Below are 13,991 nucleotides of genomic sequence, written 5' to 3'. Positions count from 1 at the left end.
ATGCCATATTAATAGAAATGGATTTAGTTGTAGTATTCTCATGAATAGTAATAGGGTCGGTAAGTTGATCATACGTACTTCCTATATGGGAATCTGATAATGCCAGTCATTCATTGTCATCTAGGCCAGAGATGGAATCAAATGGATTGTGTAGGGGAATATTCCATCGCACACTTGGATTTATAGGACAATGCCTGCTAACGTAAGGAAAAGAGGGCCTGTTGGAACGTTGGAGTGGGAGGAATGAGGGGAGATTAGTAACGCCGGGTCTCGATATAAAGTTTTGTTTATTATGACTGAGGGTTTGTGAAGAGTTGAATCTATTCGAGGTTGATGAAAGATTTAAAGGGGTCAGCAGAGCTTTAGGGTAAAAATAGCTCAAATTGCGGGATGAGATGCCGCCTTCACCACTCCCCGGAACCAATCACTGATATGAGTAACGGCTCTATGGTACCTAAAGTTAATTATCACAACATCCCCCTCGATGTCTTTTGGTCGGGGACCCACCCAGTTAGATCGTCTAACAGACAATATGTCTTCGTTTATGTGTGATGGGAGTGGTCTGTTAGTACGCAGCCAATAGATAACTTTGTTTTTAAGGTTGGCATGGGGTTCTGTCCTACCTTCTGCCAAAACTGGGACTCCGGTCAGGATGATGACATAATTTGATGCTTCAGGGGGTAAATCAATATAGAGTCTACTATTGTATTGGGGCGTGTGTGATGAGGGTGGCTTAATTGATACTGTATGTTTAGGAATATTGATCTTTGAAGATCCTTTTTGAGTTTTCTCGCTGGGTGGCTGTCGGGGCAGCTCCGATCTAACAGGAGCAGTCTGGACGGGCCCTGATTTTGATGGGAGGCACTCCCCTTGGGGCTTAGTTGGTCTCAGTGTGGGGCACTTAGGTGAAGTTCGATTTTCCTGTGGAGAAAGTTGCTTTGAAGCCTCTTCATTTACATGGGAGATTTCCAATAGGTGAATCATTTGAACTCCCAACCTCTTAACTCTCTCTATAAGAGGTAGCAAGAGGGATTTTAGGAGGTGTTCCATAGCCTCCAATAGACCTTCTGAAGACAAACCTACTGAGAGTAAATTTTTTGTGGGACCAGATGGTATATCCCTCGTAACTTGGTTCTTCGTTAAATCGATTGGTGGTATACATATTTTAGCACATTTGCCAACATGTCTGTCGCCACCCTTCTTCCTTCTTTTTTTGGGTGGTGGGCCTTGAGCTCGTGTTTTGTTATTACAACTTTTATTGACTTTTTTAACAATCTCTGCTGTCGGCGAATGCGTCTCTGATAGTTCTTCCATCCCTAATAATGGAGCGTTTGTATTTAAGTCGCTGTTTATATTAGTAGTGGGAGTTCTATCTCGCAGAATTAGAGGGATACTGTCATTGCTAGATAGCTCATGCTCCACATTTTCTGGTTGTTTGCTATTTTGTGGGGAGGTGGCTAATTGTATTGAGCCCAAAGATGAAGACTTGTATTTGAGAAGTTCGACAGATAGACGTCGCTCGGCATGGCGCTCAGCCAGCGCGATTTCTCTGTCTATTTCTGAAGTGGCCCGGGTGATTTAGTTATCCAGAGTTCCTCTTTTTGTACCCCCTGTTAATGAGGATTTTTCTTTGGACGCGCGGAAAGTCATGATGTAAGCAGATGTTACTACAAAGCTAGTTACACAACTATGGACCACAACGTTGGTATCAAGCAATTAAAATAGTCATACAACGTTTACAGTAAGTGAAGTCAAGTATGGAATTGTGAAGAACAATGGCGGCTTACTATGGTAAGATCCAAGGAGTCCTGGCCAAACAGAAAGAGGGTAGGCACGGCCTGGCCTCGTTTGGCCCTGGACGGCCCGCCCTTTGCCCGGCACTGCCCGTGCGCTCCCGCGACGCGGGGGTGAAGTGGAATTTAAAGCGCCTCCTGGCAACAGGGCCGCAAGGGAGCTTGGGAGATGTAGTTTCCGGATCCCCTCGGTCCCCCCCCCACTGCGGCCGCGCTCTAGATGGAAGGCTGCGGCGGCGGGGAGAGACCGGGTGCGGCAACGATAACCTCAGCGGGTGCAGATTAGGACCGGCGGGTGCAGATTGGGACCAGCAGGAGATTCCCTAGTTCACGCAGCAAGCAAGAGCCTAAAGGTAGGCGCTGGCACCAAAAGTGATAAGTTTGTTTCCCCCATGAGTCAAAAACAATAAGAGATTCAAAGAGAGCACATCCTTGGTCAAAGGAAAAAGAGGAGGAAGGGGAACCGGGTGTGAAAGAGAAGAGACAAGGGAAGGATACGAAAATAAAAGATATAAGAAATGAGAGAGCAGTGGAAGAGAATGGAAAAAATAAAGGAAAACATTTAATCCAGTCGAAAGATTACGAGCAAATACATGGCTTAATAGCAGCATTAGAAAGTACTGTTTGAATGTAATTGGTCCATGATACGGGGAGAAAGGTAAATGTTAACATAGGTTCATCATGCCTCAGAACTGAACCAGAAATAAACGTATGAAAGGTGTTGTAGATCAAATCAGAAATGGTGTAAACCATGCATCAGGAAAGCATATGGTAACATTGTGTAAATATAATTCGCACATGGAATGTGAGAAATAGGCATAGGTTAATACAAAATCAAGTTATATACTGTACATCGTGCAGCAGGACTAATGACAACAGTAAACGTTTGGAATATGTCATACATAAAACGCACATGGTATATGGGAGAAAATCAAGGATAATACAAAATCAGAGCTGTGGACAAAGATTAATAATTGTTAAAATATAGTGTCATGAATTCAGCCAGAGGTCAAGGTCAGGTGTGTTCAAATTCTATTCGTGAGATAACTGAAAAGTGCCATTACTGGGTGATACTGTGGGTCAGCCAAACATAAGATAAAGTACAAATCCGTGGCTTACCAAGGTCTAGTAGATGCGGTAAATGCAACTAGAAAAATAAAGAGAAAGGTAGGCGATTGTCATTAGAAAGACGGGAGGAAAACAGGAGAAGAGGCACAAAGAGATACGGGCCCTGGAGTCAGGGAGCGACCTTCGAAGCGACATAAAAGAGCAGAAACGGGGCTTAGTCTGGGGGTGTGACGTATGAGCGTGGCCGTAAACTTGTAAACCAAAGGGCTGGAGCTGGGGAGCGGATTCTCGCAAAGGAGAGTGAGTCGGGTGGGTGCGCGGGCGGGCGCAGAAAAAAACAACATTTAAACGCTCGGCAGGAAAGGCTTCATACACTTCTAATCGGGGGTGAAAAGGGACGGTCAAGGTATGACTTACTTATGCTAGGAAAACGAAAAGCGGCGTCTCTGCGGTCTGTGGAAGGAATACGCAGCAACTCGAAATCCAGGGCATGTAAACAGGCCCTCCTCGAGCGTAAGTAACGTGCGGGGTCATCCGGCCCGATGGCCATGAAAAAGTTACTGTAGGTCGTAAGCAAAAATAATGTGCAAAGGGGAACGGTAAAATGAGGAGAAAATCATAAAGGGATGCAGGGGGGGGGGGGGGGTTGGAAGCCTGCTAATGAGTAATGAAAAAGATATTTTAAAAAAATGAAAAGAAAAATATTAGAAAAAATATCGAAATATCGAAGACAGGCGAAGAATAAGACATAGTAGAGTTAATCCCAAATGGGTTTAGATACAAGTAAAATGGAGCAAGAGGTGAGAAATGTACAGCTATAAATACTTCCCTGGCGTGGGGACAAAGGGAGAGGACAGGACACAGCAATCCCATGCAGTACATGTAACACAGTAATACATATGGTGAGAATCAGAGTAGTGAGGTAACTAATATAACATAAGATAAGTGACACATAGTAAAAAAAGCCAAATAAGGTAAATAGGTGAAAGGACTGGTGGCATATACTCATCTGGTAACCTGTGGGTTTCACAGAGACGGGAGCAAAGTCCAGAGTTGTTCTATAATATTAGCAAACGAGACAGGAAGGAAGGTATTCAAGCCACATAATAACGGGGTGACAGTCATACTAGGGTGGTGGTAAGGTGATGTTAATGTGGAGAGTAATCCTAGTAGAAGAAAGATGCTTAAAAAATGAGCTGGGTGCGGGCCCTCAGAAAGCAGTTAGGGTGTTCATTATTAAAGGTTGGAAAAATGCCTCAAATACAAGAAGTAACATGCAATTATATGGGTGGTAATAGCTTGGGGTTGGTGTAACGTCTCAGTGTGCGGTAATTCATGCATGGTTAAGAGAAACCTTAGCTATACATTTTTTTTTATATCATATGGGTAAGAGGATCCAGGTCCATCAATCGAGCCAGTAATGCATCTCTGCATCCTTATTTATTCCTTGTTGCGAAGGATGCATTCACTCTCCTTCTGTCTTAGTACAAGTTCACGATTGCCACCTCTGGACGATGGTTTTACCTGTTAACGTCCAAAGAATTTGAAGCTCTTGTGGTGTGGGTGGTATTCTTGGTAGTGTTCCATTAGTGGCGGACCAACCTCGGATTTGTTTATGTTCCGATAGTGTTCCAGGATCATGGTTTTGAGGGGACGGATAGTACTGCCTATGTACGCTTTTCTACAGGGACAGATGATGACATAGATTTTCTATGTTGAATTACAGTTTATACCGTCCTTGATCTTGTGGGTATTCTGTTGGTTGTTCCAAATTTCCTTGAAGGGCCCTTCCTCTTGTGTCCACTTTGCCCCACCCGGGGCGATCTTGCGGTGGTATGGCCCAGTCTCCATCCTGTGGCTGCGTTATCTCGTTAAGGTGAAGATCGGACATCAGCCACATGATGAAGTATCCTGAGACTAAAATGTCTGTATTGGGATTTCCAGATCTCAGATTTAGTGCCATTGAAGTCAGCTCCTCAGTTAGCGCTGACCTAGGGGCTGAATTTGGGCGGATGTAGACATTCATCAGAGTTAGACTCATGGACTGGTCGTTGGCGGTTCTGAGTGAGGTGCCTACTACCAGCAGCCCTGGGGTGTCACTCGCTTGATACCAAGAGCGGATGGCGCTGGTGGCCAATACATAGATTGCTAGACCTCTGCTACTACTGCCAGGGTCCTTTATTTGGTTGCAGGAGTGTGATAGATTTTGTGCCCTTTTAGGTGGTGTGGCCTCTGAAGCCATGTCTCTTGCAATAGAATTATTTCAAAGGAACATATGTAGGATACGGCACCCTGATCGCTCAGTTTATTCACCAGGGATATTCCAACAACATATCTTGAGTAGGGTTCCTGTGAGGTCATTGTTGGCATTGCTTTGTCACTGTAGCAGTCGAGTTGAGTTCAAAGTCCCCAGCAATCCCACCAGGTGTCGGCTCCTGCCAATCCCACAGATTGAATGTTGTCGCCACCACTTAGGTTCCTTGTGCTGGAGAAAGGGGTTTTACTTAGAGGGATCCTCAGGACAGAGTAAACCAATCTTGGCGACGCTCTTGAACTCGCCACGTCTGGTGCGGTATCGAGGATGTGAGGGCAGCCTGGTTCCTTCCCAGAAATAAGGGAAATGCCCCACTGCCTGAAGATATCCGTGTATCTCAGGATCTTTTTCGCTAACTCCGCCGATCGCCAGGTGACTTTGGTTGATTCATTGGACTGACCGAGCCCTGGTACGATAAACTGAACAGAGAGTATCTCATGGGATGTAACTTCTTCCATCAAGCCTGTTGCTTGTATAAGCTTCAAGCTGTTCCCCCGATTTAGGATGTCGAACCTGCCTTTTGACTTGTACTCTGGATAGAATAATATATGCAGATGGTGCTTGTGCTTGCCCTATATACCGAGCTGAACCCAGGGTTAACAGTGACAGGGATACTATACAAGGCGATGGCTTGTACAGGTTCTTCGATGTAGATTGTTTCATGTCTGACTGACTATTTATTAAGCGCACTATTGCAGAGGCGTCTTGGCGCTGAGATGTATGTGGATCGTGCAGCATTAACAGATCTAGGTCTTTGCAAAAAGCCAGGTTTTTAATGATTTTCTGCATAGAATCCTGCTGGGTTCTTGTCGCATCTGTAGAGGGAGGGAGTTCCAGAGCTTGCCGCTTGGAATGAAAAACCCTTTCCTCCCCATCTGACTCTTCTTGTCTTGGGGAGACATACCAACCCCATATTTGCGGACCTAAGACAACGTAGTGGCACGTACCTAAGAAAAAGGAGCTTGAGAACCGCCGCTCCTCCTTCATACAGAGCTTTATGCACCAAACAGAGGGCCTTAAAGTCCACTTGTCGTCGAACTGGAAGCCAATGTAGCTGCTTTATACCATCGGACATCCGATGATATTTGGGTAGGTCCAACAATATCCGAGCAGCCACATTCTGTAGTGACTGAAGTTTGGAGAACTCCTTGTGCCAGCTCCCAAGTGTAGAGCATTACAATAATCTACTCTCGACAGAACTAATGCTCCTACCACTGTTTTCCTTAGTGAGAAAGGAATGAAAGGAATAATTTTGCGTAGCACCTTCATCGTAAAAAAGCAAGCCGAAGCAACTTGGTTAATTTGTGGGGCAAGCATTAAGTCTTTATGGATCAGGAAGCCTAAGTTCCTGACCTTGGACACAGGGACAGGACATGTGCCAGCTTCGGGGGGCCACCATAGTTGGTTCCATACTGAGGGTTTCTGACCAAACTAAACAACCTCAGTTTATTTCTGGGTTGAGCTTCAGAAAATTAGAATTCATCCATACCATCAGTGCCGTGAGGCAGTTGCGGAACCATTCAGCCGTTATGTCCACACTTTGTGTGACTGACACCACTAGCATGATCTTTTTTTAGTCTAGCTAGTGGTGCGACGTACAGATTAAACATTGTCGGGGACAAGGCTGATCCTTGAGGAACTCCACATGGGAGGTAGAACTCTCCTGACTGAAGACCATCCCATTGAATTAATTGCACCCTGGAGGTCAGGAAGGATGTAAGTAAAGTTAGAGCCTTATCCTTAATGCCTACTGCTTTCTGAGATCTGAAGCCATGCTGGGTGGAGTCAAGGATGTTGTTATTGTCCAAGTACTACATCAATTCCAAATTCATGGCTTTCTCCAAAATTTTAGAGGGCAACGGGAGGCAGGATATAGGGCGATAATGTTTGGCCTCCTGGGGATCTAACGTGTCCTTCGTTAGGATAGGTCTAATACAAGCCTTTTTCGAAAGCTCTGGAAAGATCCCTGAACTTGTGATCGCATTTAGAAGGGGGTCAGGGACGCACTGACCTCCTCCAGAGCCAGATGTGAGGGGGCAAGGGTCTAGGGGGAACCGGACTTGGTTTGTAAAAACAGGTCAGCACCCTGTTTTTCCCCTAGCACTGAGAACCGTGATAGGCTAGACTGAGTTGGAGTGTCCTCCAACAACTCTTCACAGTTATCCCCAGTAGTATCTGCTGTGTTCAGAAGTTAATTATAGACTATCTAAACTTTATTCTGAAAGAAAGTATCCAATTTGTCCACAAAGTTTTGATCAGGCGCAAATACCGTGTCTCGTGGGCACTTTGATAATGCGGACATAGTTTTAAATAGTTCCTTAGAGAACTTAGTGGCCTCTTGGATTTTATTGGTAAAATATACTGGGTTCGCCTGTTTTATAGCAGTCTTGTATTCCTCCAAGGTTCTATTATAGTCCTTTCTATGTTCCATGCTATAGTCAGATCTTCAAATACATTCATTACGCCGGCATTTAACTTTGATTTGTCTTAGCTCAGCTGAATACCAGAGTGACGAAGCTTACCTTCTTCTGAGTGCTTCGTCACTTCCGGAGCCAGCCCATTTACTGCGTGACTGAGCCCGTTTTCAAAGTTTATAGCTGCTGGGTTGGAGTCTGCTATAGCTGGAGGGCTCCTTGCCAAAGCTGTGATCAGTTTATTTCCTTGTATTAGTTTCCAAGGACGTGATTTGACCAAAGAGGATCTTTTCCTGCGACAGCTACTAATTGTTGACATATCGACATTAAAAAAAACGCAGAGTGATCAGACCAAGGTACTGGTCACACACTCTCCACTTCAATGTGTTCATTGTTGGTAAAAATACAATCCAGCGTGTGCCCAGCTTGATGCGTTGGCTCAGATAAGATCTGACTCAACCCATAGCCTGCCAGATTATCAATCAGGCAGGAGGTGTCTGAGTCGTTATTTGCTTCTAAGTGAAAATTAAAGTCACCCAAGACTGTAAAGGTAGCAGTGTCTAAGCATGATTCCAAAAAGATCTGCAATGATCTGTGTTAGAAGGGGCGATCCCAGGGGGGTACAGAATATGTACTTGACCACCCCGTGACCCACCTCTCCTAGGACCCTGCCGAGCACTGGCAGGAGACCCTTCAGGGGAAGAGACTCGTATCTAGGATCGCACGCGCTGAACTCGTACCACTCGACAAAGGGACACCACACAGTAGGTTCTTGAGGAACGGTTCGTTTATCGATCAGAATATCTGGATCTTTATGATCCTCAGGTCACGTGTATACAAGCAGAACAAGGGTTCATAGAGTCTCGGTAGGGATAGGGGTAGCGGGACAGTCTCAATTGTTCAGGGCCAAAGGCAACAGCGTATCCGGCGCACAGCTCTCAATCCTCGAGCCGGGGGGTACGGTAGGGTCTTGGGTCCAGCCGGACCAGAATAGTCTCCGAGCCACGACCAAGTCAGCAGGGCTCGAGTAGGAATGAACAGGAGGTCTTATGATCTTCGGGGAGGAGCGATCCAATCAGCAGGGCTCAGGTGTTCTCAGAGTTCAAGGGAGCCGCGACCACGTCAGCAGGGCTCAGATGGTTCAGGCAGAAGTCCGTCTCTGCCAAGCTTGAGCCGCGACGATGTCAGCAGGGCTCGCCAAGATTCAAGAGTTCAGGTAGCGTTTTTTTCGTCGATGTTCCATTGAGCTGCGACCACGTCAGCAGGGCTCTCTTCTTCCAAGATTCCGCTCCTGATCGTCCCAGAGCACCCCTTGTTATAGGTCTGTTCTACTTTGAAGTCCGGATTCCTCGCAGGCAGGGGTCTTAGCGCCTGGGGGCCACTTGTCGGGGTTTCCGCCCACCCGGCCCTTTTGATCCTTTGAAGTTGGGTCTGGAGGGATCCCAGACACCCAGCATGCGTGGAGCCAGCCCCCAGGGAGGCCAGAGGGGCGATCGAAACCCATCTCCCGAGAGGAGGTCAGGGGTGTGAGCGAGACTGCTCCTCCGTATCTTGCTCACGGGCAATTCTGTACACCCTAGCCGGGCATGGTGTGTCTAGGGCCTAGGTCACGCAAGGACCGGGGTCAGCCATTTTAGGTACAGGGGAATGGTTACCGGAGGCCTTCGAGTGTAATGGGGTGTGGGGGTACCAGGAAAAGGAATGGTGGTGACGGGGAAGTCTTGTCCTACCTGTGGGGTCATGGAGGGAGTGGGTCGGTAGGCCGTGATAATCAGGGGTCTGGAGTGGTGCACGGGTCGGGGTTGGGGCGCTACGGGTCAGGGAGGCCCACGCCACGAGGCCGGGTCTAACAATCTGATAAAAGAAGCTCTCATCCCTGGCGGCCTATAAACAAGTAGGCCTGGGAAAAGTTTGCGATTGTTATGTTTGACACTGAATGTCATTGCCTCGGCCTCCAGTGTAGGTTCAGGCCCAATCCTCACCGAATAGTGGGACCGGTATATCAACGCTATACCTCCCACTTTTGCCCCTACCCTATCTACGTGAGCTACCAGGTAGTCTGCTGGAATAGCAGCGTTCCAATCCGGCTCGGAGGTGAAATTCGCCCACGTTTCCATGAGGAGCCCCAAGTCCGGGTTAGTGACTTGAATTAGACATTCTAGGTCGTACTTGTGTTTAGTCATCGACCATGTGTTCAGTAAAATACATCTTATTACATTGGGTTCCTTGTGGGGAATTACTTAAGTTAAATCGATAGACTGAGGGCCCCTTATGTTTTGGGAGGAATTGTTTTCCAAGCTGGCTAAAGGCGTAGCACTCTCCCTATCCCTTGTGTTGTATCTGGATTTTGTAGATAGACATAGGGCCGTCAGCCCACAGGAATTACATCACGTAGGGCTGTAATTTAGTTGATCCAGTACTAATGATGGTTGTGGACACTCACCATAATTGAGCTCGAGGAGTTCCCTTCGCGTATAAGTTTGCCTAATAAAATGGGCAGGGGTTCTGGTGCTGGTCGTGCTCCGGGCGCTTACGGCGCAGTCGGGCTTGCCATTGGCGCGCCTTCAGTGCGCCGGCGGCACGCCTGCTGCACGGTCGCGCCAGGGCACCGCAAGGTCTGTACAATGTCAAAAGGCTGATCACAATTTTAGTTAGAGAAGAGCAAGTTAAAACATATTTAAAACTGAGCGATGTGCAAATGAGCAATTTAGCAGCAACAGCCAACTCGCACTCACAACCGGCAAGCGACACGCTTCACACGCTGCGTGGTGTCAGATCTTACAAAAGGATACTCTTGGTAGCAGCACGGTAACAGAGATGCTAGCTTCCGAATCCACCAAAGGCAACAACCCAGAGCTCAATATATATATATATATACGAGACTCCGAACTCTTACCTCTGGGGGAAGGGGAAATTAGATAAAATAATAAACAAACAAGAAGAGATCCTCTTGGATGGCTCCGCTCGTCAGTCCGACCTGCAGACCTTCACTGGCTTGGAAAACCTGTGGGGAAATATTACAGCAAACTTAACTAAAAATCTACACCTCCCTCTCTGCTCTTTCCCCTATCTCTCTTCCTCAATTCACACCTACCATTTCTGCCAAGAGTTCTGCCCACTCTTCTATCAGGTAAGGCTCCGGGTTTAGTTGACTTTTTCTCTTTTTAATTTCGTCCTGCAATTTACAATGACACTATATGTTAACCTGCTCTCATCGCCCTTCAGCCTTATCTAATCTCCTTTTCAAACACTCACTTAATATCTGTACTCCTTCTAGCTTTCCCAGTGCCTGTTCCTGTCTTCTAATGATTATTTCCGTAAACTGTAACACAAAAATGTAAATGTTTTTTACTGTATTGTCACCCTTCTAATGCTACTCTATTTGTATTTTAAATGTGAATTCCTGACTTACTTTTGTTCTCTCTTATTCTTTCTTTGCACCTTCTCCTGTCCTTTATAACTAATCCTGCTTTAATGTATTTCTCTTAGGGATTGTATCAATCTCTCCTATAAGCTGCTGTGCTTATTCTTGTTATCTACTGTAGCAAGGTAAGACTTTACTGATTTAATTTATCGCTTTAAACAACAGTTCATAAACGCTAATGGCACTAATCTCGGTCTTCTTTTCCTTCTGACAGAAACTCGGACGAGATGCTGCTCTCACTGGGTGTGCGTCACTGATCTCCTCTTCAGAGCGCCGGGATGTGCTTTAACCTTTGACATTACCGACCATAAATTACTTCGATATTTTCATGACTCATTTCGAGCCTCTGCATTAACTTGAATTGAATCTACGAGGAAACGGACTTGAAAGATTTTAATTGCTTCCGTTTCTATCCAAAGAAATACTGTCTTTTAACCTAAATTCCCTCAAGACCTTGAACACGCTTCCTCTTTAGGGTTTGCCGTTGGTGAAGTGCGCAGTTCGTAATCATCTCGCGCTTCACCTGGACTCGGCTGCTAGGGGCGTCAAACACTGGACTGCTGACCGCGGCGAAAGCCAGCAGCCATCTTAAGGTTCCAAATCTTCCACCTTTCAGACCAGGAACTAGTCTCTGGCTCCAGCCTTGCCGGGTGATTCTTTGAGCAGATCGTTGCCGCAGCTTGTAAATTAGGGGTCCTGACACGTGGTCATGCCAGCGTGAGTTTTATGGGCAGGGTTAGGAAAGACTGGAAAGCTGACCACAGAGCACAGTGGGTCCGCTCTGACAGACGGGCACCGCAAGGTCAGTACAATGTCAAAAGGCTGATCACAATTTTAGTTAGAGAACAGCAAGTTAAAACATATTTAAAACTGAGGGATGAGCAAATGAGCAATTTAGCAGCTGTCTAACAGCTCTATTGTTACTGGCAAGTGGGATTGTTGTCCAAATACTCTTTCGCCCCACCACTTGGCACAGTGTTGCGGGATCCAAGCCTTGCCATTGGGTTTTGGCAGGAACCTTAAGGGAGATCCTTGTTGCTGTAAAGCAGAATCAATGCCAGCTGCTGTAGCCTTCGCCTAAATAAATAATGTGATTGCACTCTGTTGCTTTTTAACCTCATGCGTGCGGCGGATTTTACCGCCGTACGCGGAGTTTTTTTAAAACCCGCGTTACATGACGAGCTCAGCTCGTCATGAGCGTACGACAGGCGTACCTCATGACGAGCTGAGCTCGTCATGAGCGTTGAAGGGGCTAACCTGATTAGGAGTTAGAGTTGGGTCGTCCATCACATTTGCTGACCTGCTTGGCCTATTTAGGTTGTTGTGTCTAGTTGAGTCTACATGGATTCGGGTGTTAAAAAGTGAATATTGCGCCAATTTGTTGTGTTGTGGGAGGGATCTTGTTTCAACGTTTTCTCTTTTTTGCTTGTTTGCCCTTGTGGTCAACCTCCTCCACAGGGGCGGCCTTAGGCATGTGCAAGCTGTGCACCTGCACAGGGCCACCCAATCCCAGGGGCCACCACGCCAATATATATCCTTAATATAATAATCCTCTGTGGATGGATACATATTTGTGTGGCGGCCCCTGGCAGGGATTTGGTGGCCTCTGGCTCTGTTCCACTTCCAAACACCCTGACCCCCCCTCTTCACTGGCCTCCGCGCTCTGCCCCCTCCGGACCCCCTCTTCCAGGGCCCCCTACCTACGCTGGCTGCCCAGGGCCACCATGAGCCTAGAGCCGCCCCTGTCCTCCATTTTTTGGCCTGGTGAGGTTGTGGGAAAAGACTCAAAGTTATCTGCTGCTATGATCTCTTGCGGACCGTTACTTTAGCCGCAACGGTCCGATATGTCTTGAGGCTGTGATGGGTTAACATTAGAACCCCCCTTGCCCCTGGTGGTGGCACCTCTTGGAGTAGTTTATTGGGTTTTCGCCCGAGACCCAAGGTTCTTCCACTTGGGGTAGTGGACATAAGCCACAACTCATGAAAAGAGTCCATTGCAAGGGAAACTCCAAACCTCCTTAAATTGAAATCTTATCAGGTTTTGACCCAGTTTACTGGCTCAATGTGCCATTATGTGCAGCAGTTGACAAAAGCGTTCCGTTTCCACTTGTAACAAGAGGGTAATTTCTATCTCTGCTGTATGGGTTTTTTTTTAACTATGTTCAGTTGTGGCTTTAAAATGTGCCATTTGTCACCCATTTTCACTTCTGAGAAGGAACAACAGCACGAAAAAATAATGTTGTGGTTTGAAATATCACTGTGTCAATACAGCACACTTTCTTAAATGCTACCTCTTCCAGCCTGCCTCCCCTCTCCACATACACGTGTTTTTCTTTGCTGGGGCTGCGCCCCCCAAAATAAATACTGCTTGCTATGGCCCTGGGCCTCCTCTGTTAATTTAATTCCCCCAGCTGGGCTGGTTGCCAAACCCTCCCCGCTGATTGGCTGCGTGACTTTGGGTGCACCTGACACTCTCGGGCACTTTCCTAGTCATTTAAGGGGGACGGGGAAGGAACAGAACTAGTCAGGGCTGAGGAGGGAGCAGAGCAGCAGCACTTACACTCAAACGAGGGACAGGTGAGGGACTTAATCAATTTATTAATTAATTGAGATGGAGACTGAGCAACCAACAATGGAAGAGGTTAGAGAAATGGGGGATGCATAGATAGATGAATGGAGCGGGGGAACTGAGCTGCAGCACTCAAACTCAGTGGAGGTGGGATGCACGCGGTATGTGAGTGGGAGGATGAACAGATTATTGGAATGGAGAGCTCGCGCACAGTCGGCGGACGATGGAGATGAATGGAAGTCTTAGTATGGTCAAGGGAGGGCGTTAGAAAGTTTGGTGTGAGAAAGGGTGTGCCGTCAGTCTCCCCAGGTGACAGCACAGACTCAGTCACTGAGTGGACGTTCCGCTCTGTTGATCAGTCTCTCTAGTGGGGTTACTCGCTTGAAGTTTCATTCATTGTGTGCGAGTC

The sequence above is a fragment of the Lissotriton helveticus genome, chromosome 1_1 (genome assembly GCF_964261635.1).
Source record: "Lissotriton helveticus chromosome 1_1, aLisHel1.1, whole genome shotgun sequence".
In the NCBI taxonomy this organism is placed as follows: Eukaryota; Metazoa; Chordata; class Amphibia; order Caudata; family Salamandridae; genus Lissotriton; species Lissotriton helveticus.
Note: the sequence above shows the minus strand (reverse complement) of the source record.